This window comes from Amblyomma americanum, chromosome 1, assembly GCF_052857255.1.
Source record: "Amblyomma americanum isolate KBUSLIRL-KWMA chromosome 1, ASM5285725v1, whole genome shotgun sequence".
NCBI classification, from domain to species: Eukaryota; Metazoa; Arthropoda; class Arachnida; order Ixodida; family Ixodidae; genus Amblyomma; species Amblyomma americanum.
The window spans coordinates 245,889,216-245,913,628 of NC_135497.1; the positions used below are offsets into that span (position 1 = coordinate 245,889,216).

A 24,413-nucleotide genomic window follows, 5' to 3' on the forward strand; every position below is an offset into this window, starting at 1 on the left:
ACATTAAGATATAAAAAAACGTGAAGCCGCTGCAGCACTAATAGGCCTGTCAGAGTGTTTGCACACTACAGGAATTTAAAATACACTGTGCATTTCTAATGTTTTGGTATGTTTGGATGAGATCATTGCCAACTTTCGCCGCGCTGAAGCTGCCAACAATTCTTTTCTCGTCAGAGTAAAAAATGGCACCAAGAGATTTATAGAGAGTCCTCCGCTATTCATATTGTGTGCGTTAAAATATACCTTACTGTCGAAGAACGAGAATTGCAAGGAGTAGGTTGTTGACAGTGCCCGTTCCCGAAATTGCGTTCGAATTGGGAGGATACTAATTTGCACAGGTAAAAGAAAGAATTTCTTTCTCGGACTAGTAATATGAATGCAATGAAAGGGTCTTGATTTAATTGCGTGAAGTGAACACGAGACTTGAGAAAATTACCTAACGCATCAACCATATTTCAAGAACCGCGCTGGTTACCCTCACATAATTTTACTGACACGCCCAACTTTACACACGCAGTCAAGAAATGCGTTTTCTAGAGGGTTTTAGGCGTGTACTTGCTTTTCAGGTTTACATTGGCTGAAAAACACACCGACCACATCTGGGCCTTTTCTTACCTTCGGGTATTAAAGAAATATAGGATCTTGCTGTCTTGCGAGAATCTAGAATGAGAGATCAGGCATAATAATAAAAAAGTGAATGTGAAAAACAAAATAAAAATTCTCCCTCCTTAAACATTCTGCTGCCGATAACACCAGCAAGCACTAATCCGGAGTCATGTTCTTCAGCATGGTTTCTAGCGATATATATTTGTTTAAATGAGCATATGCCATGTGCATATTAAGGTCTTATTTTTTTCCCGGAACACGTTAACAGAAGAAGAAAAAAATAAACATGGCTTTATTCATTGAAAACAAACGGGTCCAATCTCGAAACCAGAGGATAGATGTTCGCCGCCGAAGTCGAATGGCTGGAAATCTCCAATTGGCAGTGTGGCTGTATGCTTGGTCTTGAACACGAACACAGTCTTGCTGTCGCAAAACTGAAACAAAGGCAAACAAAGCAAAGCAAAAGCAGGTTATAAACCTCGGTGGGCAGAGCTTCTGCCACATGAACAGTCTCTCTCCCCAACGTCTGAATTTGCGCCAGCTCGAATTATATGCCACAGCTCGACGCGCCTCTTTTAACTCTAACGTGTAACCCCAGATTGGACGCGCGTACACATATGTCGCTTTGCTGCCTCGCAAAAATTGTTTTTCCTCTGACGGTGCCTGCAACGAGAGTTGTGTGTAACGCGTTAGAAGTATTTGATTACTTGTAACCAATTATAATTTCTTATAAATTTGCAATTAATCAATTATGTTTTCAAACAGTAACGTTCCGGATAATTCAGTTACTTTTTTCTGTGAATGATTGCCGGCAATCACTTACTTTTTCTTTAAGTGTTAGTAACCAACGGCACAGTATTGAGAACCTCAACATGACGGCAAACACTGGTGCTAGCGGGGATGTGGGATGTTTCCTTCGTGAAAGAGCAAGAACGAACTGGCTGCGGAGGAGCATCGTGAAAGATCATGTCCCTACCACAGCCGGGTGACCACCGTCCTCTACGACAATTCTCGCCCCAGGAAGTATCACGTGCACACTCTGTAGGCACGCCCCGTCCTGTCACATGGCACCGCAACTTCCCTCCCACTAAACCGAACTCGGCGGCTTCTTACAATTTTTTCTTAAAGTTGTTAATTTTCAAGAGGAGTTGTTTTTGAAGTTGTCTTCTCTAGTACAACTTCAAAAAACAACTCGTCTTGAAAATTAACTTGTAAAAAAATTGGAGGGGCACTTAAGCTCCTCATTAAGGGTATGACGCGATAGCGTTAAAGGGGCGTTAATTCTCATGTGTGCGGGATTAGTCATTCTCGACTTTACATTCATAGATCCCTGGGAATGCGCATCCCACTCGCGGTGCAGGGATTGCAGCGGTTAAGTGATGCAGCACTGCCCTGCGATGGCAGGTGCTTCCACCGGTGGAGCTTTTGCGACGCAGGCCGCCCTTCCTGAGCAAGCTCTCGCGACCTGTCATTAACTTAATTGCCACCTGCCGCGGTGGTGGTGAGTTGGCTCACAATCCAGTGGGCAGGTGGAGATAACACGACAAGGTCACGTGACATAGGTGGCCAAATTAGGTTGCTTCTCTGGTGATTTTTCGCTCACAGCGCCGACGGTGATGACGCCAGATTTCCTGCGGAACCTGAGCCTTAACGGTATCGCGTTACCAAACTGAGCAATTAAATTTCAGTAGTTCATTGAAGTCTCAGTAAATATGTGCTATGGCAATAACCGTTCGAAGGCAAATAACGCAACAATAATCAATTAATTTTTTGTTGTTTTTCAGTTACTTTTTTGTGGCTGTAATTGACCACTGTAATCATTTATAACTCAGGTTGAGCAACGGTAATCGCCATCGGTTGCTTATTTTCTGTAATGTGTACAAGACTACCTACGACTAGCACCAAAAGCTTCTAAATGTTTGCTTATACTGAGTTCGTAATACCGGTCTTGAGTATGCAAACATTGTTTAGTTCCCACAGTCAGTTACTAACAAACACCATGTGCCTGGAGAGGTTTCAACGAAAAGTAGTAAGGTTCAACCATGACAAATACAAATATTCTGATTCTTTTACCAACTTTGCAGGCTTCAGTAATCATCATCTAAGGCGAGGAAAGATTGCCTTAAGTTTTTATTCTAGTTGCTAAACAATCTTTACAACATAAACCCGCTAAAATATGTGTCTCTTTCAAAGTCATGGCAAACAGAGCCTAAACACGAGCATACACTGAACGAATACACATGTCGTACCGACGCCTTCAAGAATTAATTTTCAGCTTTAGTCATTCGCAAATTGAACCAACTGGATTCATACATCACCAGGTCAAGTTCCCTTTTTAACCTCAAGGCAATGGAATCTGTCCCAAAGCGGTAACCCGGTGATCGTCGTCCATCCTTCCAGCCGGTAGTGCAACCTGTTCACGTTCCATCCCCATATGGCCTTTTCTTTTTATTTTCGTGCATGTGCGTGTGCTGCTCGAAGTGGCTCTTTTTTATTTTTGTTGTCTTATTCATAGATACAGGCGTAAAATATTATACCTGCAGGACTAATTGCTACCATCAACCACCATTATTACATTATCAGTTTACGATTGTTTTCCCACGCAGGGTTTTGAGTTTGATGTTTTTGAATGTTAACCTGCTAATTAGTTTGTTATAGATCTTGACTAGATTATTGCTAATATAGAATTATGATGCATTTTTGGTTATTCTCAAATCAAAGTAGGACTCAGTATCGACTTGTGAGGGCCTCATTATTATACTTGCAGTATTAGAAATAAAAAAATAATAATAATGTAATTTAGATGTCTGACGGTTCACACTGCTCCTGTTTGCAGATACATTTCGAGCGACGGAACGCAAAGCAGTGATCAGGGAGACTACAGCGATTGTCTAGCACCGCCATACAGAAATACACACATTCAACGAACGCACACAGCGCTATGAGCAGCTGAACGCGGGGCATACATTTGCTCCAAGTGGCCTTGTGAGACACCGTCTTAACTCCCCTCCCCCTCCCCCAGCCATCGCCTTTCATACCTTCACCATTTCAAAATGCGACTTCCTCCACAGCTAGCAGAGAAATGGCCATCATCATGACGGACATCACATATGTGTAGGACGAGAGCATGCACCCCATGTATACGGGAACTCAGAACGCTCCTCGTGTGGCTATATTTTGGATTTCTCTAATCTATAAATTCAGGTGCAACGAGGCACTGTTGTATGAATTTTCTCAGTGATGACTAATCACTAGCACGAAAAAGTTCATCTTCATCATTTCTGTCACTTCTTACTGCGACAAGAAGGCCTTTTTTTCGATGTCGCCTTGGTTATTCCCTAAATGCCATGTAGTGAAAGGTCAAGCAGGATTTGTAGCGGACGTAGCGCATGTCCTCGAAGTGTGTGAGTCTTATTCTTTATTGTCCGCGCCTTCCCATTCTCCAGAGAAGGCTCTGCCAATGGACATTCCATATCCACGCCATTTACAAACTCCGCGGCACATCATCGCAGCCGTAAGGGCAAAAACTCTCCCTAACAGCTCGAAAGATAATTGCACCGTACGAGGTATAATATCCTGCATGCACCTTTGTATCGTGGCTCAAGATAGTATTTTGTTTTGATGTTCCAGGCGTATAATTCTGTCTTTTTGAAAATGCGTTTGGGGATTTTCCGGACGGTGCTAAATGATAACAGCGCATTCATATCTATCAATGCAGGTCTCCACCATTCTAAGTGGGCATGCACCTATCTCTATCGTTGCGAGCAGTCAGAGTACAAGTCGAAAATTACAGCCTTTGCATTGCCTAATACTTTTAAATGTCCAGGAAAGAAAATAAGAACTCTGTTCACGCCTTTCACTGACTCCTTTCGGAGCACGCCTTTCACTGACTCCTTTCGGAGCACGACGGAACGTTCACAGAAAGCACCACACATCGCTAGACTGTACAGCAAGGTGGATATTGTGTACCTCACAAGGATCCATAGTTAGACAATTAATTGGCTCAAATATAATCATAATCTTCTCGTTTTTCTTTATTTCAGGAGCCAAGATTAAGTTGCGAAATTTATGGCTATCAGCATCAAAGGTGTGCCCTGTTTTTTCATATTTTTATTCGGTAACGTGGTTTCGTTAAACTTCGTCGCATGTTCGGAATAAAACGGCGCCTTGAAGAGGCATCCAAAAAAGCGGCGTCTTGAAGTCCGCGGCAAGCGTTCCCACCTGGAAATCGTCCACGGGTACCGTGGGACTGTCCTTCGCGAAGCTCATCTGCGCCTCGTTGCGGCCCCGGAAGCGAAGAGCGCGTGCGTGGTCTTTGGTACGCTGGCTGTACCAGGCGTTCACGTTGTTGCACACGAAGGTAAAGTTCTGGTACGCGCCGGTGATCAGGAGACTGAGGAAGCGCAGCTGCACGTCCCCCACGGTTCGGTAGCGCAGCCGGAAGCCGCCTTTCAGGCTGCTGAACCACGAGGACGCGTTGCTGACAGCGGAGGCGGACTCTGGCTTCTCCCACCAGCGCGCCTTGGTAACATGGAGGAGACATTGCAATCATACGCGCTGCCTTCAGAGACTCTGATAAGTTGTCCGTGCAATGTTAGCCGCTGAAGTATTGTCGTTTTTTTTTCAACTATCGCCATTTAGCTGGCATCACTCGGGCTTCGCTTCCCTCTGCAGGCAGGGGGCCTATTATTTTTTATTCCTTTTGTTTTGCTCAACAGATTCTTTGTACATACAGGGCGATTTTAGTAACCATTATATATATATATTTCTATTATATAGTAATATATATATATATATATATATATATATATATATATATATATATATATATATATATATATATATATATATATATATATATATATATATATATATATTTGGGGGGGTTTAAAACTGTGAAAGATACATCGGTGCGGTCTGTTGAGCTAGACTGTACAGCAAGGTGGATATTGTGTACCTCACAAGGATCCATAGTTAGACAATTAATTGGCTCAAATATAATCATAATCTTCTCGTTTTTCTTTATTTCAGGAGCCAAGATTAAGTTGCGAAATTTATGGCTATCAGCATCAAAGGTGTGCCCTGTTTTTTCATATTTTTATTCGGTAACGTGGTTTGAAATATCCAACGTGAAAATATTCATTTGAAAGCCCGTTGAGTTGGCATGCCCGCATTTCCTACTTATATAATGGCGGCGCTGCGCGTGGCATATCGTCATCGAAAAGTTAACTTCTACATCATGAAATACGCCAAATGCGGCTGTTTTGATGCATAAGAAGTGCAAGAGACGCAAATTTATCAGTATGCAATGCGCAAAAGCCAACTCAACACGCTTTCGAATGCGTATTTTCGACAAACTTTTTCGAAAGACACTGCCTATCAAGAAAATTTAAAAACGCAGCTCCCTTCGATGTTGACGGACATCAATTTCGCAATATAATCTTGGCTCCTAAAACCAAAAATAAAAAGTTTATTCGTTAGTGTTATTTAACTAATATGTTAAATACTGAAATCTACGCTGTCACGGAAACCCTTTTGGTGGGGAATGTCTAGTCGGGAATAATGAACCACTTCACACATTCTATCTATTTTTTTAGGGGCCAGCTATAGCTCAAAATGACTGTCTTTTCTGCTTCTCGCTTTTTCCTGTCATCGTTTTCTTTGCACTTTCTTTGTCACCATTACCAAAGAAAAGGGACCAGGATGAAACCTTTGCATTTTTGTTATCTTGGTCTCCTTGTGATGAAAATGTCATCTTGTAATACCACAACGTTCCGTCCGGCTATATGAGGCACATTCATTTATTTCGCACACCGAAACAATATCGCATCACACATATAGCACCAGAAGAAAATTAAACAAGCTGTTCGTCATTCTGAAATAAAGAGCCTATGGATAGAAGGCGAAGGAAAAATAAACTTATTAAACTAATCCAAGAAAGGCCAGGGTTATGCGCTGCACTGGCCAACTCTAATCTCCGGCCGACCTACCTGGACAAGCGCGCCGAGTCCGTGTCCCCGTCGGCGAACACGCAGGTCTCTCCGCCAGCGCGCATGCCGCAGAAGACGCGCACTGCGTCGTCTGGCACGTCCCAGTTGGGGTCCACCCAGTACAACCCATCAGAGGAGTCTGGATGCGCGAGCCACAGGTCGCGGCACGATCGAGACGGGTTGGGCCGGGAGCCCAAGGGGCGCCGGATCTGCTCTATCTCGCGCCGCAAGATGTACACTTTAGCGAAGATGTGCGTCAACGTTCGGCTGTTTTTTTCGTACGCCACTTCGTCCATTGGCTCCGCGGCGGCCGTAGAGTTCTTGTCATCGTCGTAATTGCCGTCGTCTCCAGTGATGACCGCGTAGTCTTCTTCCGTCGGGCGTTGTCTACTTTTTCGAGGCTACGTTTGAACCTGTTGTGCAGGTCCCTCTGGAACAGCATATCTGGGGGAAAATGAAGGCCTTCGCCCGGCGGACCCTGTGAATCACGCACGCAATGCGAGTTAAGAAGAAATCAATTCACCTTGTTTGACTAACCTGTCCGTTACACTGAGTGCCGTACAGAGTGCCTGTTCAGGGCTATTTGTTCGCACCCCCAAAATTCTCCCTAAGCTCTCAAACAACAGTTTGCTTCCATAGGATTTACTCCTGCATGCTGCAACGTTCGAGAAGAAAGTGTCGTACTTCTTACACACGAACAGTATTCACTGATTCGCCGCGCTCATTACTGAAAGATGTGTGAACAACCCTGAGACCAGGTCGATTATTTTCATGCTCCGAAAAGAACGCGGATCCTGGGCACATATTCCCACACTGCAGCATGCTGCACCGGGGCGTTTGTTCGGTGCTCAGGACTTCACGTTCTTCAGGAAAGTGCGCCCTCTTCACAGCATTATATGTTCATGAACTTCATGAAGTTTGGTCTCAGGATTACTTTCAAGGTTTGCCGACACAAGCTTCAGCATGATAAGGCTATTTTTTTATTTTCATCCTACAGGTGACACTGCTTGTCTCATATGATTGGGATCATCACCGAGACATATATAAAGCGGTAACCGCACGAAGCGGTGTTCCTGGCGACGTGACATACCATGGCGACGGCTGTCGTCTACCGCGGCCCCAGGTACGCCCGCACGAAGCGACGAGACTTGGCAACAGAGCGGCGCATTTTCAGTGCCGCTATGTTGCCGCCGCCTCACCGTTGTCACCTCGTGTCATGAGGGGACTATTACGATGCTAGTACCCCCCCCCCCCCTTTAAGTCTAAACTACGTTAAAAGCCCTGATGAGAATTTCTCTGGCAACACATTGTATTTCTAAGAGACAGGGTGCTGTGGTGTCAAACTACATTCCGCGGTGCTGAGACTTGCAATAAGTGACGGTTCTCTTTGCATTATAGATAACAATGCATACGACACAACAGGCTTTCTTTTTCTATTCTTACCAATCATTCACTGAACTATTTTCATGCATGACTCAGACGTAGTAGGGGTCAGCGGCTTCTCTGCTGAAACCATGCTAGAAAAACAAACTTTACTCTCAAAATAGCTAGATTGGAACTTACATATCCTCAAAGCATTCTGTTATTAGCTAGTCTCGCGAGCTGGTTTCGTGCTATAAGCGAAATTTTCTGCAAAGCCAGAAACTGAGCGACGCGATGAGCGACAGTGTCGCCAACAATTATTGCCACACGCGGTTAGCGCTTCGCAGCTCTTCCGATATTCTTCCCGTTCCCACACTACACAATGCTTCTTGAAGAATAAGCAGGGCAAACACTGAGATTGACACGCTTAGAAAATTCAAGCTATATAGCCAAACATCGCTATAACGAAACTGTTTATAACGAAATAATGGATATAACAAAAGAATACCTGTTCCCCTTCGAAGCTCCCTTAGGAGACCATGTATTCAATACCTCGTTCTTACGAAGCGAAATATCCTACGACGTGACATCATGAATAGAAACTGAACATCACTGGCCATTTCATGCTGAGTTTATCCATTTGTAACGATACGCCACAGCTCCGTAGCCATAAGATGCGCAAAATCGAAATGGCCGCTCATAACAGGCTCGCTACAACGCCGCACAAGCATACGGAAAACTTTTCGCATGAGGCCCGCATGAGCGTTTCTCCGGACCCTTCGTCGCCTTCGGCGCGAGATGCCCAGGCACCCATTTTTACCGAAACTCGAGCCCGCGGCCCACTCAAAAATGCCACTTAACACGGCACACATTGCATGCTGCATCTCGACAGAGTAGACAAGGTTATTGGCGCTCCTCCGCTCTCCAACCCACGCATGGCTCGCTGGGAGCGCGCTGTACTTCTTAGGTGCCGTCTGCAGACCAGTTTCGGTTTTCGCGGCCTGACAATATCAACACGCCGCTTGTTTCAAAAGGTCAATATTAGTGACAACGGCGGAATACAAAAGGCCTAAGACTATTTCCGTTCACCAGAACGCGGCCACAATCAAAGCGGTCGCATCGGGTCAAATTGTCAGCTAGCGAGGGGCTTTGATGTCGCTGCGCGCCAGCCGTCTGCAATATTCGGCAACAAAGAGCCAATCACTAGCACCGTCACCCGCAGTGTGCAAGGAACAGGAAAGAAGGTAAGAGACATATGTCTCCGAAGCAATTGAGGGAGCTTTCAGAAATTATAAACGGTTCTGCGGTAGACCTCAGTCTAGCGTACTCGTCCCCGGCAATACATTACTGTCTTACAGTGACGCCTGCAAGCTCATGCGTCATGCGGGGAAGAAAACCAACTCGGCCACTATAGCCGCGTAATCGCCGCGCCCTCTTTCACCTGTGTCCGTATCTGCTTCAGAACCAAGGACGTTGGGCCAAATATTCTGGATGAGTTTCATACCGTCCTCTATGACAATATTCCTTCAAGACTCATTTGCTACGCCCCGCGGGAAAAAAATGCGCCTGCGATTACACGGCTGATATGTTTAGTCGAGGGTTTGACGGCATACCATTTGGTAAGGAATCATGGTGATGCAGATTGCTGGTCACTGGCCAAACTCAAAAGATGAAAAGACGTTTCGGGAGCACTACGGCTCCCTTGTTCACTATATTTATGCAGATTGCTGGTCACTGGCCAAAGTCAAAAGATGAAAAGACGTTTCGTGAGCACTACGGCTCCGTTGTCACTATATCTATACGATATAGTAAACAATGGAGCCGTAGCCTCACGCTGATATGTTTAGTTCGTCTACCTATAATGAGCCGCGTCGGGAGCGTTTGGTGCGAGTGTTGGAGACTGACCAAATACAGATCGGGGGCAGACTAAACAACACACATTTTTCCCTCGGTCAACACGGTGCCAGGATACCCGTTGACATGTGACAGCTGTGGCCAATGTTAATGCGGCTGTAATGAAGTAGCGGTTGTAACGAAATGATCTTGGACCCCCTTCGACTTAGCCATAGTGAAATTCTGCTGCATACCAAAAAAAAATTGTTGCCTTCACAGAAAAGGGCTGACGTCATAAAATAAAGGTGGCAGCGGTTATTGACCTCGCACAAGATGTTTTAGTTGCCACCGCCGTGGCTCAGTGGTTTTACCGTTCAAGTTCTGAGCCTACGATCGCGGGATAGAATCCCGGCTGCTGCGGCCATATTCCGGCGGCAGGTAAATGCAAAAATAGTGTTGTGTGGCACACATGGGCAATGAAGGGACGCCTAAGTTGAGGGCCGAGACTTAATTTCGACCACATTGGTCTGTTTAACATGCACTCTCATCGCACAGCGCGCGGGCGCTGTTGCATTTCGCCTTCATTATCGCCAGGTTAGGACTCCAACCCCCTGTTTCGGGCACAGCTGCCAATCACCATAACCACTGAGCCACCGTGGCGGGTCGAAATGCAAGCTCGTGTGGTTTGCGATTTCATGTCTGGTCAAAAGCTTCGGAAAGGAATACTGAGTAGGTGCTTTCCTTAGCCGCGAGAGCCCAGAGATTGTCGCTTTAAGCTATGCTCTAGCTCCTGACCTTTCAAAGAGCAGGAGTGATCAGTTGTGTATAAACAGTTTTCATTATGGTCGTCTACTGACTACTCTGTAATGTTTGTCTCGTTATACCACAAATGCAACCAGTATACATCTTTCTTCTTCACGCTTCCACTTTCAGCTCAAGTCAAAAGCTTCCGGCACCCACAGTTTCCAATTGGAAGAAAGGCAACGGCTTGAACCAGTGCTACCTTTCGACGAACAGTTGAATTTTGTAATAATACGGTTGCATTTTGTAATGATATGGCCTAGTATTTAGGCGAGCTCCAGGAGTCTAGAATTAATAGCCGCTTAGGTATCTTTAGAAGTAAACTTCGGCGAGTTTACCAGGTCCAATTGGTCCTGCAATGGGCGAAAAGATTTGCAGAGCTATTTCTTTGAATGCCCTGTCCGCTTCCAGATGTTACGTTAGTATAACCTTCAAGATACTATTTACGTAACCGTTCTCTCATCCGAGATACGTTTTCTTCTGAGGACATATATTATCAGCGGGCCTAAATAATAGATTTTGCCGTTCGGTTATTGTCAGCATCATGCTAAATATTTTGAGCGAAGTCCATCATTGGCGACAATGACCATGCACACATATAAGAACAAAAAGCAAATAAAAGCAAAAAAAGGTACTTCTCTTGGCAAGAGTAAGAAATCACATCACGCATAGCTAACTTGCAAATAGAGATTTCTTAAACGGTATATCCACAGGGGACCTGCGGGTCTCTGTAACAAATAAAGAAAGCAGGAAGTTCAAGTTACGGGTTATGGCCGGAGAACCAATGGGGTATTTTTTCGCTAAGATATTATACTTCCTTACGTGAGGCCCAGTTTCACCTTTCATTCCGGCTAGCCCCTGCATCAAAAAAGAAAATGGTAACATTATTTTGCGCCCCAATGCCTGCTGTGCTGCAGTGCCAGCTGTGGAAAATGGGATTTATTTAGAATAACAGCCTGAGGGGTGAGTTGGTGCATGATGAAATGAACGGCGGCGCTAACAAGGACAGGAACAAGAAAGAGAGAAATCGCTAGAAAACGGAGGCGGGTCGAATTTGCCTCCCCATTGTAAAGAATGCAAGTGTGAGCCAAGGCTTAACGGAATAAAGATTCTGTGCTGGGGTCGCGATCAGGTGGCACGGGAAATTCTTGAGGCTTTTATGATTAAAAATAAGGGAAGCACTTGTTTTAGCGACCCTTCGGTATCCCTCCGTAGAATTGAAGTATCATTTCTTAATAACTTTTTCTGACATCTTGTACTGTGCGACTTTTCAGCCCTCAATTTCTAGCGGCCGTCTGTTGTGTTTGTTTGTTGTTTTTCCTTACGAGAATGATATTGGTTTTATCCTTTTTAGTGTTTGTCATTTTTCGGTTTTTGACTGCTTTTTCTTCTCATGTATGACTGCTTGTGGTACGATTGTTTGACACTGGTTTTGCTAAGAAATGCCCCCTCCTTTTATTTTTTTCTTATTTTTTATCGTTTTATTATTTTTAGTTTTTTATTTCTTATTTGTTACTTTATCTGCGGGGATTATATTTTCTTGTTCGTTATCCTGATGTTGCTGCTTTTTTTTCCACATGCTGGGTTCGGAGCGAGTATGCGATGAGTCTCATGCTTGAGCGGAATGTTTAAATATGCCACTTTTCTCTACAATAAACAGTTGGGATTTATTTGGCTGAACGCCTTTAGGTCCCGGAATTCCTTCGGGTCCCTGCAGTCCCTTGCCCCCCAAACAAATAAATATATAATACATGCTCGAAAAACCAACGGAATTTGCACACAAGACCCAGCACGCGTACGAAAAAAAAAAGCCGAGACGAATATCTGCATTCGAGTAATGGAAATTCAGAGCGACAAATTTTACTGAGATATTTATATGTGTACTGCAAAAACTAGGTCAATGAAATTTTTTTTGTTTTCTTGCTTTTATTATTCACCTTGTCATTTCAAAACAGAATGATACACACTGCAATTCTCTGGAACCAATATTTACTGAACCTCCTTTCCACAGTCTCATGAAATGTTACGCGATTCCGAGCAGGGGGGGGGGGGGGGGGTGAGGGATGAGAAGGGGCACAACCAATTATAATGGCGTGCTTCTTGGATTCGAGAAACCGAAACGATTCACGTCATACTCACGTCATACCCGCCTCTATCCACCATATTGGATCGTGACGTCATCATTGGCACGCGGCAGGTGGTTGTTTCTAGAATGCTATTTTAGATGGCGCTAAAGGTCTCAATGTGAGATGTGCTGTTTTCTAGTTGCAGCCACAGATGGCGCTTTCATCTCGGGGTGGTAGGAGACCTCACGAAAACTCGAATTGTCATGACTAGTTGCTGCCACAGATGGCGCTGGGATAAAGGGTGGTAGCGGACTCCACGATATCTCGAAACGTGATGAGTAAGAGCTAAGGCTCTTTATACGTTTAACGTCGGCTCGAACTGACAGCGAAGACTATAGTCAACATTAAAAACTGACAGAATTAGCTGTTTAATACATACCGGCTCTCTCTTTGGTCCATCCGATCCTTTGGGCCCTTCCATGTAACAGGACTCTGTAAAAGCAAGTTGGACTGAACTGAAACCTTTCCCTACCTCTGTTTGTTGATAGCCCCACTTTCAGCCGCAGCTGTATAAAAAAAGAAAAATATTATTGTGCCAACTCATTCGGATCGAAGGCACGTCTGGTAGCAATGTACACTGTAAAGATCATTTATGCAAATAGAAATGTACTTCGAGAAATGTACTACGAAAGAAGAAAAGAGAGTTCTGCTTAACTGGTGAAAGAAGGTATATGAAGAAATCTCAATTATGATGCGAAAATTGCATAAAGGCAACAACCTGGCTGGGCTTGCGAGTGCTTGCGAAGTCGACGTTAAAGCCGCTTTAAATACTGCAACATTTGTCGGAGTACCCGGCAAAGCGGCAGTGAAATATCTGCAGCGCACAACCCCCGCCCCACCTCTGAACTCGCTTCCTGGTGCACCTATATCACGTGAACGAAGCCGCCGCAATCCCAAGAGCTCCCTCTCTCAGGCTCACAAGGCCTCGTTGCCCGAGTCCACAGGAATAATATTGTCTTTCCGCGAACGCCAGATTTATTGGTTACGCTTTTCTATGACGCAAATGCCGCAGCTATTTACCCTGGAGAAATTACCGCACACAGCTCCCGCTAAAAAATAAAGAGAATAATAGTTATTCATTCTGTTTTAATGACCGAAGTGCCCGTTAGGGTATTACATAAGAGGGGGGGACACATCATGAAAAACTCTTCAAAGCATTGCATCGTCGTCGCAAGTTAACAATACCAGTTATTTAAAAAACAAATAAAAATTATTAGCTTTCTTTAGCAACACTGAAGAAAACATACGGTAAGTGCGGTATACACTGCAGTATATACAGCGATGCGCATGCAGCCGGGTTACGATAAACACACAAAGAATAAATGATGTATTCAGGGCAAAAGGAAAAAGTATGGATAAAAACAACGAGAGAGAGAGAGAGAAAGAGAGAGAGAAATAAACTGAGGGCGGGGAAACTTCTCTCATTGAAGTCAGTTGTCCTGCCTTAACCACTTACTCATAGTAGCGTGACTAAACTGTCTTTTTCATTGCTCGCGAAGCAAACAATGTCTTCATTAAGGTCATTTCATTCATTAATCCGCAGATAAAGAAATGAAAACCGTAATAAATACCCTCGCGCAATTGCATGGCTCCACCTCACCTCACCTCACGCGAATGCATGGTTCCACTTCACGCTGATCTCACAAAAGGTGAGATCAGCGGCTGAATCACACGCTGAAACTGTATCTACATAGCTACAAAACCAAAAGCAATAAGAACAACTGAATCCAGATGCACTAATCACACATTAGCTGTCATGTATTTTCGTAGAGTATGATTTCAGCAAGAAGTTTCATGGGAACTGCCGATCCAGCACGCGGACTACTGGAAGAATGCATAAACATTGAAGGTGTTACTATAATCAACAGCCAGTTTCTATACAGCGAAAGAAATGCGTAAACTCTACCTTCGGCCCAGTAGATCCCCCATATGTCCTGAAAGGCCGGGAACCCTCTTTATCCTTGTGGAGAAAAACATAAAAATATCAGTGAATTTTTAAGAACTTCTAAAAATACTGAAAAATCATAAATAAAACGTTGTGTACATTATACTCAAGGCATGTTCTCAGCAATCCACAAGTTCCGGCTGAAAGTAAAAGAATAGAATGGAGACCATACAGATACTGATTTTTTTTTTAACATACATCCCAGCGTAATCAAAGCTGCGCTACCGATATAGTTTCTTTTCTTTTCAATACTTCTTTCTCACTTTATGTAGCGCTGATATCATTGGTTCTTTGTCAGAATGTCCACAAGATTGAGCTTTTTTGCGCACAATATTTGCTTTCTAATTCGTCGAACACAGTACGCAATAATAGCAGTAATAACGATGAAGCGGGAAAGACCTGTGACATTATGCCAGAGAACTGAATATTTAGAGAATAAAGTGAAACATGTTAATGGTCCGGCTTTATCGGCACCTGTCTGAAACTTGGTGTTTTTGTTTAAAACAAAATATTATAGTTAGTATGGACGTGAAATTGTCGGGATATTGCTCGAAATTGCAAACAGAATAAAATGCACAAGTATAGACGCTTTACAGCGCCGTATCATGGGGGCTGCCATCTTTGGTCACGTGAGCACGCCGCCATTGCACGCCTCCTGACTGCTCCGAGCGCGCCTCGTCGCGAAGGCTGCCGCGTCTGATGGTTCGGTTCCAACAGGCTGTGTTTCGGCTGATACGGTTGTAAAATAGTGGGAAGGAGACAGTATGGTTTGCCCAAAGATTCGAGGGGCACGTGAGAACTCTAATTTGATCTCTTGTGGCCTTGAAAACGGTGTCCGGTTTCATAGCCAGCCAATGGATCGATTTCCTGATACTTGTCTTTGCGTCCGCAGAAGGCTTTGCTGAATGTTTTTTTTATTGTTATTATCTTAAACGGCAAGGTTTAATGCTTCTGCGGCAGCGCAGGTCGTTGTAGTATTCTGTACATGCACGCAGACACCGCTCTAAAACGCTCGCATGCACATCGTACGCATTTGTTTGCAACCTGTTAACGGTGCTTAGGAAACCGAAAATATTTTCTATTGGTTTGTTAAGCACACAAAGGTGACAAAAATAAATAGACACACAAATGTTAACTACCATGTATAGCAGTTCCATTCATCAAGCAGCCTTCACAATCTGGCGCGCAATCGTTTCGAAGGATTCCGCGATATAATTGTTATAACGCGCACAGCAACGCATTCACACTACACGAAGTTCATAATTATGTCAGTCTCACATATGAAATTGCGGTACGCTCCACTCTCGATATGCGGACATGAAAATGCTCGAGGTCTCGTTGGTGGTAAGTAATCAGCTTCTCTCTGAGCGCTGGCCTGCGGGGTAACTTTTAGTGGCTGTCTTGCATGGACCGCGAAGAAGTGGCAATCATCCAGCCCAGCAGCCGTAACGCAAATGCTGTATTCCGAATCTGGTCCACGAAAAGCGCTCTACTTGGAGCGAAGTTCAAGAGTAGCACCAAGACGGCATACAATACACGGACGGTAAGCGTTGTCCGTTCGTACGGCTGTGCAGCGCACGATCTACAGTAGCGGCATGTAGGAGCATAAGTCGTCCTTCTTTTCCGTACCTGATCTGGCCTCCGGCGCTGCTGTTACTACAATTGCCGAACACCTTAACTTACGAGCAATGGGGCCTCACTACACACGTAGGCGCAACTGCACAGCAACTGAAAGCACGAAGTGACGGTTTCGGTGGCGGAACACTTTGATCATGAAGCAATGTTGCGCACTTACCCTCGCAGATTTTCCAAGATCGTAACCTTTCTTTCTATATTGGCCATCTAGCACTGGCGGACGTGTTTGTCGCGTTCGCCCGTTCGGAAATGATGCATGGCAAACGGGCGCGAACAGGGGCAGTACTTCCTTGTGCAGTTCGGTTCCGTGAGGCTCGCAAACGATCGCATCCTGCACCTTTAACTCTCTGTCGCAATTCTTGCAATCCACAATAAAGCACGTATTTCCTCTGCCTTTCCCCATCTTCGCAGAAAGAACACTTCGGCAGCCACCCGCGATATTTCCATTACTGCATCGAGGCGTACACTCCGGCGACTTACGAGGTCCGTAATGGCGCCGTGTTCCGAGCGCGTCTGTGGCGCCATCTGGTCTCAAACGGAAGAACTGCGCGCTGTAAACGGTCTATACCACTGAAACTGCCTAGAGCTTTGCCATGTTAACCGCAATTTTCCAAAAATGAGCTTTTTGAGTTAGAAGAACGGTTTTTTCGGCATAGCATTGTCTGTGGTGTAGCACCCCAGAAAACAGCTGAGACATGCTAACTAGTAGGCTGGTTAACTATTATTCAATAGCTAACTTTTTATTTCTTACTGATAGTCTCCTTACTTATCGAGAGGCGTGTAGCCCTTCGTAAGTAATATTCATATCAGTTTTTGAATTTCGAAAACTCAGATGCCTTCGGAGCTGTGGCCCAGCAAATTCTGCCTACATTGCGCCAGAGTACATGCGCTTTCGAAAAGCTTTCAGGCAAAGCAACCTCTACAGTGCACGTAACTCGTCGAAATAGACAAAATTTTCCCGGCCATAGCACCGAGTGCGACAGAGTTTTCGAAATTCTAATTCTCATACCAATAATACCTACGGCGGGCTACTCGCCTCTCAGTAATTGAGGAGCCTAACGGTAATAGTTAAAAAGTTAACTACTCAATATTAGTTAAGTAGCCTGTTAGCACATCTTAGCAGCATATTCTGACAGCTGCACCGCTGACAATGCAATGAGACAAAAAGCGCTCTTCTAGCTAAAAAAGCCTATTTATAAAAATAGCTGAATATCTTAGGTGAAACACCCCGTATGCATCATCTTTAATGCACTGACCTATTCAGCTTTGGTATGGTATGCCTGCAGTATACTGTCTAAATAAAGGCACGATAACAAGGCCTGTGGCTTGGGTGCTGTGACCAACCCTGTATTTAGAACCTCTGCTTTACATGCTTTTATACATTTTTGTTAATCTCCTGTGTAATGGATGGCGTATACACCTGGCGATTCGTTAGGTACTCTGTTAATTTGATAGATTTTGAGGCAAGTTTTAAATTTTGACGAAAAACCTGCAGGTTCTTTTCAGCGACTGAACAAATTTGCCAAACGTGGTTTTTCCAGTATACATCCTGAGATACAAGGATTCCCAGATAAATGTGTAACTTCATCCACTGTGGTTAGTAGGGTAGATCCGAGTACACTGTCGAAATCGTTTCGTATTCGTGAGCGGCAGAGCCACTCTATTTCCTAGTTTACGTGCACTTTCCAATATACTTCGACTCCAGAGCATCCTGACTCGTATAGCGCATGCACCTGGCTGTCTGAGCGTCGCTCGTGCTTATCAGCACAAATCGCACAGCCTTTGTCAGGAATTGTTCGCCTGGCGGCGTAATGCATGCGTGCCTCATAAACCAGCACACTTGTATTTTCCCCACTAACCCCATCATTACGGAGCAGCCTTGTGGCATGTTGCACTGTCGGCAGAACACAAGCAAAAGCGCAACGCCCAGCGGACTGTGTACACGGCGAAAATCCCGAATCTGCGGCTCATAAACATCCTTTTGCTAGTAGGCCTGGGTATCCTTTCAAAGGTAAACGTCCGCACAAACGTGAACGGAGCGCGCTATTGCCTTTCAACATTTATCACGCGTTACCTAATTGAAATTACTTGCTGGTGTTGGACGTTGATGCGCTCTCTCGTGGACAAAGTGTTTCTTCCCCTTTGATAGTAAATTCGCGATTGAATTTAAAACGCAATAGAGTGCTCCCTTTGCTTATGTCCTTATCCGTACATTTCTCTAGTAGTTACGCTTGTGTCAATAGTGCCTGTTGTGTTTCCAGAGCTGCGCTTTCCCCAAGTTAGTTCGAGCGCGGGTAGTGCTGTCAAGCCGAACTGCACACGCCACAGGTATCCAAGGTAATCCCACACACCACTGAGAGAGTCAACTGGGCGTGTTTTCCGTCATCTTCACGTGTCTTTCGTGTCCATAAATTACTGGGCAAAATAAAACACTGAAAATTTAAAATGCCGTCAATCGAAATAAAGGAACAAATATTTCGGGACAAAAATGCATCGAGTTGTATTCCTGGTTATTTTGTAAAGAAGTATAAACGTGCATTTTTGGTTATAACTGGCCGATTGCCTAACGTTTCCTTAGAAAATCATGCAGAAGCCTGATTACTTCCTAGTCACATGATTTCAGAAGAACAATGGCCTGCAGTAGATATGCTTCAGAAACATCCAGGTGCGGATTCGAAAAAATGTGCAATGTGTGGCTTAGGTCACACCTAGGTTAGCCAACGCACGTTCACAGCCCAGGGGAAGCCCACGCACTTGCAGATTTTACACATGAAATACCTTGTGAACCTGTTTCCCGGCGCGTAAATGAACACAAGAGTGCCCCACCTTTTCTCTTGGTTCTCCCGGTGGCCCCTTTTCTCCCCATAGTCCTTCGAACCCCTGCGACAGATTCAACAAAAATGTAGCGCACAAAGACGGAGAGAAAGCAAAAGGCGAAAAATGCTCTGCTCCAGCAGTGAGGAGAAAAAGGCACGCAGTCCACAGCGAAGGCATCAGACAGGGCTTCGTTCTGTGCGCTGGCTGGGTATCTGCTTGGGGCTGCTAGATCGGTGCTGGGCCGCCGGGCACCTACAGTTAATCTTAATAGCTTCAAGTTACCTCCACTAAGCCTTGTCGTACGGCCTTCCGAAGGACGAAATTTTCGAAGAATGTGCCATATGTTCCCCGCAGAAGTTTGATTTTTGAATACCCAGAAATTCTGGACAAGCGAATGTGTCATCCCGAAATAGCTTATGAACGCCATTTTTTCATGTATTGTAAGATTTCACTATAAAAATCAACGTATCCGATTATCGCCCGTCGACAGACCTGCATTTTGTTCCTATTAACGTTTTTCGTATTCCCAAAAACGTTCCCCATTGGTTCTCTAAAGCAGTTTCAAGTATTCGATGCGAGCGATGGACAAACTAAAATCAAAATTTTACTCGCATCGGAAGAGTAGACCGTTACCTTCAATATTTCTATAATAGTACCTTAAAATATTTCCACAATTAAAAAAAGATCTCCAAGAATTCTGAACTTCGGAGAATGTGCCGCATGATCCCAGCAAACGCAGTTTATTTATTTATTATTTATTTATCAGCCCCTGTACGCCATTACAGTGGGGGGGGGGGGGGGGGGTAAGGGGAGTAAGATACTCAAAATAGAGCGTAAATACAGGAATTTCATCAACAATCAAAAATATGCTAACACTGGAATCAATTCAGCATAGAAGCAAGAGAGTCATTTGATACGACAGTTGCAAGAGACCATCAAGTCGATTCAAATCCCTGATACTTCGGGGAAAAAAGGACATTTTGAAGGGCTCTGTTCTACAGTATATTTCTTTCACTTTGTTCCTGTGATCTGTACGCGACGGAATGTAGTTGGGACTCAGTATGTACCGACCCGACGTGGCCGGGCTTCCCACGTGGCTTGAAAAATTTCATCAATATGCAAAAATGCACTCGAGTAGGCATAAAGATGGTTTCCTTGGCTCTGTGGCCCTACAGTACACAGCCGTGTCAGAGAGTTAGCCGAATACGTTCGCATTTTTTCCTTCCTTGTTGCAAAGTGTCAGTCAAGATCATAAGCGGGAAAAGCAGGCCGGCATCGCTAAAAGATCAAATGTTGTTCGATTCATAAATACAAGCAGTGCGAATAGTGCTTGATGACTATCGCAGCACTGCACCGTAACTAGGCTGGGATAACAGAATAGCTACGCGGCTGACATATGCTTGTCTTCGGACCCCCAGGGCCTCCTATACCCTGGACGCCTTCGATGCCCGGGGCCTCACCTTGGAGCCCATGGTCGCCTTTCTGGCCGTCGGCCCCGGGTGAGCCCTGTGATAACGGGCAGCACGTGTCATAACAAACGCTCCACCACTTGCACGCGCGTCACCGATAATGGTAAGATAGGAAATCCATAGCGCTTCAGAAAAAAAACATAAAGCTCATAACGATAACATTCCTGCCTTTACTAACTACTGTCATAAATTTGTGCATGCGTAAGCCCGAATAAAAAAATAACAAAAGCTCTTCATCAACCCGAAAACTTTCCGCTGCGTCGCCTGAAAGACAGTCACTTTGTCACCTTTCTCACCAGGCGGCCCACATGGACCGTCGTCACCCGGCATTTCAGAGGGATAGGAAAGAAGTATAAGCAGGAGTCGTCATTCATTACTATAGCACGGCAATCATTCAGAGTCACTGTGGCTCATTCCTGATACAATTTCGTATCAAAGGTACACTGAGGACAAACTGAAGCTGGGCTGCAGCTGTAGCTTATGGCATTCTGACAATGAAGGCGCTACTATGACTGAGAATGGGACTTTTATAAGCTTGAAAAGGTCAAAAAATGAATCACAGGTGTCTCTACCATCGGCCGAATTCGCAGTCGAACAACGGTGCGTAAAATTTTTTTCAGTCAGATCTCTGAGGCTTGGCTACAACGCCAAGCCCTTTCAGTCTACGGTCCATGAGTAATTTTCGGTCTTGACCTATATGAGTAATTTTCGGTCTTGACCACCATAGCCTGAAAAAGCCATGGAATTGATTTTACTCGGTAGAAATGTATGAATTAGTGCTCAGTTTCCCATTAAGACGCGTGTGCAGAAAACCACTTCATACTCACAGAGAAGCGCACACGCGCGCACGCACACACGCACGCACACACGCACGCACACACTTCGTGTCCGGGCAGGGCAGACCCTCAGCCGAAGCGGACATCGTCCAACCGGTGCGGGGCCTCGCATGCGCTGAAAACATCACGCATCCAGCACCCGGAAGCGCCGGGTCTCTCGTTGGGCGGCGAAACGTGTGATACGTGGACATAGGCACACCATCACCAAATCATTATTCATGTCGAAAAGCTGTTTCCACATATATAGTTCATTACATTTGTGACATGAAGCAACTGTCAAAGTAAAAAAAAAAAGCGCCAGCAGTACGACGACCCCCTTCTCAGTCGCTAGACCATAAAACACGACCTCTGTACTAATAAGGTGGTGGCTGTTTGCGCCTCGCTGTCAAATCTTTTCGTGCATTGCAGCTCTAGTTACAGGTGCGCGAAAAAAAAAAGAAAGGTCCTCTGAGGCGCGCTGCACGTGCCCTAAAAACGACGAAGTCAGCGACAGCAGCGTCTGCAGAGGAAAAGCCAAAAATAAAAGCTATACATCTCATTCCCCGCGACCAATGGCGTGCAACGTAAAAACGCGAGGAGTGTGCGTACGTGGTATCGTGCATGGAAAGTGCTGCTGGTCGTCGCCGTTAGTGCTCGTAAAAGGTGAGGATCGGGATGCCAGGAAGGGGTGGCGGTAATACCGAATAAATTTAACAGGGGAAGTGGGGCTAGTTGGTGCTTTGTACTTCAATGCTTATAGTAACCAACTGAAAGACAAGGGACGAAGGAGGAAACAGGAAGAACGGTGCACGCAACCTCAACTCTGCTTTAGTGCACGGACACGTCACATTTATTAGACACGTCACACTGACACTGAAGTAACAGCGGTGGTCGGTGGCGATCCCGCCGGCGCGACTAGCGTCGTTTCTGGTTGCTGCCCAAAACAGCAGACTTGAGTCGAACGAGAGAAATTGCTCAGAAATTTACACAGCCTTGAAGAAACGCCCTTGTCCTGGAAAGAACACTCAGTTATCACATGGGGCTGATGTGACAGCTTCATACGTTAGTCAGCACCCCAGTGATAAACGCGCAGCTTCGCTCGCTCAGTGTCAAAAAAGATACGATTTGTCTTGACAATAAAAACCGAAGGAGCCTATATTCGCATCGGGGGCTTCTTTGTGGATTTGAGAAGAAGATGAAATGGCTATAGGCCAGAACGTCGTCCCTTCGCGTCTTCAGTTCATTCGTGTTTAACGACATTATAGTGAAACCACTGTTTCTTTTTTGGTGACGGTGATGGAAGTGGACGCTGTTGAACTTCAGTCCGGTCGGTCAGCCGCTGCCGCCCAGAGGAAACGTCTTGGCCTCCCGAATGACGCAAGTAGCCAGGCTACCGTGGTGCACTCTGCCACCAGTGATGACTATTCGGCTGACGACGGCTTCATCAAAGTCGTAAGCAAGAAGGCCAAACGGAGACTGCGAAAAGGTGAGGACTCGTCGTCGTCGAGTACGTCTGCGATTACTACGGTGCGAGGATCATGGGCACATACTGTCTTATTTGTGCCAGAGTCTCCCACCGACAATCTCAACCACATCAATAATCAAGCCGCGTTTGCGTTCCTGGAGGCTCGCGTCCCGGGAGCATTTAAAGATGTGAAGGTGAATCGTTTTATGAATGTCGTCGCCATTGATATCATGGACCGGAACGCGCTTGAGAGTTTGAGCAAAATCAGAACGCTCGGCGGCATCAGCGTTCGTTCCCATATCCTTCTAGGCAGTGACAATGCGGGAGGCGTCATTTGCGACATCGACGTAGCCATCCGCGACTCTGATCTGCCCATTATAATTCAACCAGCTACCGACAGTGTTGCCATACTGCAAGCTCATCGCCTTGGGAGCACAAAGTACATCAAGTTGACCTTCCAAGGGGACTGCATTCCAACGTACGCGAAGGTTGGGCACTTTCGGCATGCAGTTAGGCGTTTCGTCCCAAAGCCTCTCTAGTGCCGGAAATGCATGAAGATAGGACACGTGATTAGTGTGTGCAATTTTCCCATCGTTTGCACACGGTGTACTACGCCACACAGCGGCGTTTCTTGCCGGGCAACAGTCCTTGCGTGTGCCAAATGCCGCGGCCCTCATGACGCTGCCTCAAAAGATTGTCCTCGCCTGAAAAGGGAAAGGGCGATACTCAAACAAATGACAAAAGACAATTCCACACAAAGAGAAGATGCCGCTAAGCTGCTACGCCGTCGTTGCCCTCGCAAAGACATTCTAAATGTGTAGCGACCGTAGGGAAGAATCGTTCAATAATTTCCGCAACCTTCCGCCCCCTCCGCATACTACATTAAGGTTTGGGAGCAATATGAACGGCGAGGCTAAGACGGTTGTCGCAGACGGGCCTTTGCCATCTCTGCCTGAGCTACACACACCCTCTGTGACCAACCAGATATTGCGTACTCAGAGTCCCGAGCCCATTGCTATTCAAGCACAAGTCGCAACTCCGGTCCAAGACTGGGGCCGCCAAGCGACTTGGCCAGTACTCCCGAAGCACCCAGCACCCACCCCAGCACCGCGCACCCAGTGTGTTGAGCCTACTGCTGGTCGGGTAGTAGGTCAGAAACCGGACCAGGTCGCAGACGAGCAAGTGATTGCAATGCTAAAGCCAATCCTGAATTTCATGCGTGTGCTGCTTTCCAGCATGCAGATACCAGCTGCACAGAATGCACTGCAGATGCTGTACTTGTTGAATACAGTGCTTGCAGCTGTCCAATAGGTGGCACAACGCATCCTTTACGCTCATCCGTCCGAGAGTAAGTACCATGCTTATGCTGGGGGGAGTCATCAACATTATCAGCCTCAATGGCAAGCAGCCTTTCTTGACACTGAAACGTCTGCACTGCGTTGTGATGGAGGGCCCACCATAGTTTCCACTCAGGTCGCAGCGATGGACGGCCCTCAAGGTGTGCAGGCTACAGCTGCGGTGGCCTGTGACTTACAGTGCTTGTGTCATT

The 24,413-nt window shown here is 45.6% G+C and overlaps 1 pseudogene; it reads right to left on the minus strand.

The window, feature by feature from the left end:
- Positions 1–902: 902 nt before the first annotated feature.
- Positions 903–20,587, minus strand: LOC144116489 (collagen alpha-1(XI) chain-like; annotated as a pseudogene).
- Positions 20,588–24,413: the final 3,826 nt, after the last annotated feature.